We start from the raw sequence: 6,000 nt of genomic DNA on the forward strand, positions 1-6,000 counted from the left end.
TACAGGCCATTGTGACTGTAAGCGCCGGTAAAGCAGTAAGGCATTGAAATATGGTTTAAAAGTCAGAATGGTTGAATCTCGTTTTTATTGCAAATGCTTTAAATAGCACTGAATGATCCCAGGAAAAGTGTTAGTTGGACGTGCCAAGCATATATAAATCAGCTTTGTAAGGGCCGTTGACTTGCCAAATACGTTCATGGAGTTCATGTTGACATCTTGACTTTTAGCTCCATTTAGATGTACATTTTGAAAATGTACATACAGATTTAAAATATGTGCATTTTTGTAAGCCACTGAAGCCACCAATCATGTTTCAGAGAACAGGTCTGGGTGCTCTATAAACTATGCTTGGATACCTTGATAAACTATATTGTCAGAACTTGCAAATGATAACATTTTCTTATAACTTTCAACACCGCCTTAGAAGTGCATACAGAGGAGTTTGTTTCGATTTTATTTTTCAACTAGCTACATGCCTTTTAGATGTGGTCTTTTGGGATAGATTATGTTTGCCCCCCTTCCCGCTCGGACACGGTAGCAGATGAAAGTAACCATTGCTGGTTGCCCTGGCGACAGACCCAGCACGTCCATTCTCTGGCAGGATTAGGCCCGACGCAGCAGGGCTGTGGCCTGGCTAAATTAATTCCAACTCTTTGACTTGAAAAGGTGGCTGTGAAAATAGACCAGCAGGATAACAAGACCTGACATGGACTTTAGTTACTTTCCCCCGCGGAAGACTGAGAGGATTCATGCAGTAAGTACATGCATCTTACACCTGTGTCGATCCCGCCCTTCTGAACTCTGAAACGGTGCCAACCAGGGGCCAGTCGACTGATCGCCTGCGCTACTTTTGGACAGAGGCTTCAAAAGAGGCCTGTCGACCCCCTCTGACAGCATCAGCTGAAAACAAAAAACATCTGTGAAAATGGTCTCAGATGACCAGTACGCCTCCATAAGTGGCCAAACTAGCAGTTGTAAGTAATTACATTAGGACACCTATAGGGACACTTTAAGAGAAAAAAACAGCCACCAGCTAATTGGTGTTGGAATTTAATATGAAATTAATGAACAATTTTTTTTCCTCCATTTCACTCCTCTGAGTATTTGATGTTGAACCCCAGGGAAAGTGTTTGAACAGACAGCACTAAATACACATAAAGGGTGTGTCCCAACGGAGTCCTCACGCCTCTTCCTTGCGTCTCTTCCTCAGTCCCTCAGTGACGCCCATGGAAGAGATGAGAAGGAAATGTGAGGAAAAAAAAATCAATTTCTTAATTTTATTTGACACTTAGTAGGAATCTTTTTTAAGTATGGAATATTTATAAACTTGAAATATAATTAAATTAACTTGTTTGCATTTTTCGCAAAATGTTTAATCCAGAAAATGGTATGTTGTATGTTTGCCAGTAAGTTGCCAGATCGACTATGAAACACAATGTACACACACAATGCACACACTACATACAATTATTTATGTACTTATTTATTTACTATCCACAACACCCCCCCCCCCACCCCCCCGCCAAAAATACCTCCCATATTTTGAAACCTAAATGTTGGCGGGTATGGGTGGGGGGACCCCCGGATTGCCACGGGGTATTTTGCACACTGCTCTGGCTGCTTATATGTTGTGCATGTATTTTTGTATTTCTGTGGTGACTGTTTATGGTCTGGCAAATAAAAAAGATGTATGGAATGTGACACATGTGGCCATTTCTGTCACAGACCCTTTGAGACACTCCAAATGAGGAGGAGACAAACGAGGACATGTCTTGCTTTCTTCATATATCTGTTACAGAATTGGAATCGCCCTTGTGAAGGCGACCAGTTATCGATTTCCGGATCACAGAGGATGTGAGGATGTATAGGAATCCAGGAAAGGATGTGATTTAACACTATTGGGATGCAGCCAAAGTGAATGGCCCTCACCAAGCAGATTCGTAAATACTCGATACGGCTGACCAAATGCTTCCCTTTGCCACTGTCTGCGCCTTTGTGCCTTTGTGAGAATCTGTAAGAAGTCAGAACTGTAACTGTGAAAAAAAATGACATCCTTCAGATGGGATATGAACTAGCACATCAGCCAGCTGTCAAAGTGAAATTGCTTCTGCCTTCAGAATAAATAAATAAATAAATGAAATAAAAGAATGGTATGAAACAAAGAAATCTATTGAGGGCTTTTGATGGATGCCCGGTCCATGACTTCAGCGGGCGCAGCGATGAACCACCTCCTTATTCCCAAGACGTGGATCGTTTCAGTGCCTGGCTGGGCCTGACTCCAAGTCGTGATGGTGCCGGAGTTCTGGGTGAGGCTTTCAGAACAGGCAGTTTGGTGGGGTGGGGGTGGTGGGGGCAAGGGTTAGGGACACATTGCTTTAGTGAGGTTGCAGATTACAAAAACGTGGTGCAGAGGGATCTTTACAGTATGTATCACTAAACTCGCAGGCATTCTCAGAGTAATCTAAAAAGAAAAACAAAAAACATTTCTATCTTTCATAATTCATAATTATATATACATAATTAACAGTATATAATGATATTCATAACATCATAGATCATACGTATATATTCACAATTTTTCATAATTCATATTTTATAGTATATAATTATACATTATATATAATTGTAGACAGCTGTACACATTTACGTGTTGCTGGCTGGACGACACAAACACATACATTCTGTAATGCTTATTCTATAGGTTTGCCTCAGCCCCCCATTCCCAACAGTTAAGATGATGGAAGAAAACAGGAGTACTGTTCCCACAGTGGGGGGAACCTCGGCACAACATTTAATGCCACGTTAAATTGTGTGATCCTTGGCACTTCCTGGAACTTTGCCTCGTTTGCATTTTCAGGGAAAGAGACCCTTGGGAGAACAGCATAAACCCCTCCCCCTCTCTCCCCGTGGGCACACCCCTCCCTCAGACCTCTTCGTTGTGGGCCTGTCAAATGAAGATGTCACCCCTGTGTTGTCATAGCGATGGCGCACCAATGCCTGGCCCCGAGCCACTCGGGCCCCTGCGGCAGATGGGCAGTGAAAGGCAGGTTGGCCTGAGCGTGGGGTGAAAGAGCCCGCGGCGACACCGCCGCACACGCATCCCTCGTTTTGGACGCGCTGAAGGCACAGGAGTAGGAGCGTGGCACCATCACAGCCCGGTGACAGCCTCATCACTCAGCGAGGAGCGGCTGGCTCCAGCACTGATCATCCAGACTCTTCGACTGACCTCTAAGGCAGCTGTATCACGGGAGGTGATTCACACTGCTTGTAATGGGGATGTCAACTTTGGCTGTAAGCGAAAGGAAAAAAAAAAAAAAACATGAGGTGACAAAACTTTATCCTTAGTGGATTTAACAATACCCAGTCATTTTTTATTACACAGTGTAGCCCAGTGTGTCGAATAACATTAGTCACATCATTTAGTAAGTCAAAAGGACTTTAGGATCATTAACAGCATTGATCCCGACTTTAATTTCCTATACAGCCTTGTTCAAAAAAATATATGATAAGACAAATCACATTGATTTGTTGTGTCAATTTCTATTACACAATATAGTTCCGCACAGTGTCCAGCAATCAGGATCAATACTCAATATGCTTTGTCCTTAACTTTGAGTCATTTATTCAGCCAAATGCTACTTTTTCATTTCCATTTCCGGTGAGTTTTGTTTATCACCATACAGCTTCAATTTATTAGTCAAAGTGAATGGCAGAACACATTTATATTGATAAAAGGTGATTTGTTTTCACATTCCGTTTGCACTGACAATGTAAACAAATAATGCCTATTACCAAAAATTCAAAAGGAGTTTATAGTACATTTGAATCACCACCCAGGGAGTTCAGGTGGATGTGTAAGTATTGAACATTTGGCATTAACTTATGAGGACAGCAGATGAAAATGTTTAGAGGATGTTCATTCATTATTCAGTATACATGTCCACTATACTTCCTCCCAGGTATATTTGAAACTGGTTTGTACATCCATGCCTTCGCACAGAAGCTCTGATGATGGGCGCTGCAGCTTTGGCAAGAGGTGAAAATGAGCCAAATGCGCGATGAATTTGAACTGGGACATTAATCATTGTTTACAGACTGCCTTCAAGGTGGGGCTGGTTCGGGCAGAAGAATGCTTTCCTTTTCTTTGGCCTCCTGGGGCTGAGGGCTGGGTGCATAATGGTGGATTAGCCTGGCACATTCCCCCTCTAATCTCCCCATTTTCAGCCCCTGTGCCCGGCTCAGCGGCTCGGGCCCAGGGCCCCGGGGGGGAAGACTTCCTCCGGCCCTCTCCCCACAGCGTGTTGACGTTCAGTTATCTCCCCTAATCTCCGCCCGGCAGCTGCTTTTGGCCAGCGCCAGGTGGGGACACTTTAGGGAAGGCGGGCCCCGCGCCCCCCACTCCAAACCCAAGTTCTTGTAGTTGGGGTTAGGGCAAGGAGAGGGGGGTGGGCAGATAGGGTCAGGTGGTGCCTGTGGTCAAAATGGGGCCCAGACAACAGCACCTCTCACAAACGAGGGGGCCCTTTCAGAGGCCAGGGTCGTTGAGTGTACTCTGATGTCTTGGAAACGGATGCTGCTCTGGTACTTGAAGCGCATGCTATGGGAAGGTCCCTCCAGATTGAAAATGTAATGGTATGCCTTTGGCCCTCGTTGCCTAATGGAGTAGCTGGGGGGTAGGGGGTGGGGGTGGGGTGCTGGGGGGAAGCAATGGAAAGGAATTACAAAACGTTAATAGGGGGACTACAAGCACTGGAAACAAAAGGCCTTCCTTTCCCATGTCAGGGCACGTAGAGTGGTTGGTTCTCTGGGAGGTTCTTGCATTGGGAACAGTCCGGTCTTGTTAGCTGGAGATATGACTTTGCGTCTTTGATCACGTCAGCTGATTTTTAAGCCGAGCTTAGCGTTGGGAGGGCCCGCAAAATCTAGAGAGGGGGATGAGACGAGGGGGGACTGGCCCGCCTCTCCAAATGTAAGCATGCCCATACGCACGGATTTTCATGCTCAAAAGGAGGCGGAAACAACAAAACAAGCTGGAGTTTTTGTGGCAGTTGCTTTCGAGAGGGTCACTGCAAGTTGTGGATCACTTGCACATGTTGATTTGAACCGTATTCACAATGCTAGATCCTGTGAAAAGAACTCCACTGTTAACTGTGTCAACGTGTTCTGTTTCTGCTGCACTTGATGGGATGTTTTCAAAAAACACAAATCCACTGCAAATATGTATCTCCAGAGAACAAACAAAAAATCTGTCTTAGCTTTCAAGTATATACGTGGTATATGAGTATAACTGTAGACTGCCAAATATTATGCAGGCCGTAACAAAACCAAAAACTGTAGCTTGAAGGAAGGTACAAACTAAACGAAGGGTTCATGCTGCATCAAAGCCAGCACACATATAAAATAATAATAGCGAAGCATTAAAACACAAGTCATTTTCAGAAAGCTGTAGAAAAAAATAACAAGTATGCCTTTCCCACACAGTTCTATTGTCAGCAGGCTTTGAGAGTTTGTTTTGTTAATACTCCTTAGAATGACCTTTGACCTCTCCACAGCCACAACTGATAACGAATGTACTGACGCTATGGGAACGTTGGCATGTAACGTATTCAAAACTGCATGTGCAGTGTGCAACTGAGGCACTGAGGTTTAATGATCACTCACAATGCATCCTGCAACTAAGGTTCCTACGTAGGAGTGATTAAGATTAACTAAGAGTTCTTAAAAAGGCTCATGATGTGAGTGATGTTACTCTTACTTAGTTAGTGATGTCTCACTACTACCCATCAAACATTTTACAGCAATAAGGGCTGGAAATGTCTCATCTATGACAAGACACAAATATAACAACGTTATATTGGATGTGTCTCCCAATCTCAGGGTCTTAGACTCATTCCCAGCAGGAAATTCATCTAGTTTACTGCTTTGAGCGATTCTCTGTGTTCAAAACAGAGCTTGCAGGCGCCAGTTGGCAGCCCCCTCTCTGCGGTATGTGAATGTATT

The sequence above is a fragment of the Megalops cyprinoides genome, chromosome 6, assembly GCF_013368585.1.
Source record: "Megalops cyprinoides isolate fMegCyp1 chromosome 6, fMegCyp1.pri, whole genome shotgun sequence".
In the NCBI taxonomy this organism is placed as follows: domain Eukaryota; kingdom Metazoa; phylum Chordata; class Actinopteri; order Elopiformes; family Megalopidae; genus Megalops; species Megalops cyprinoides.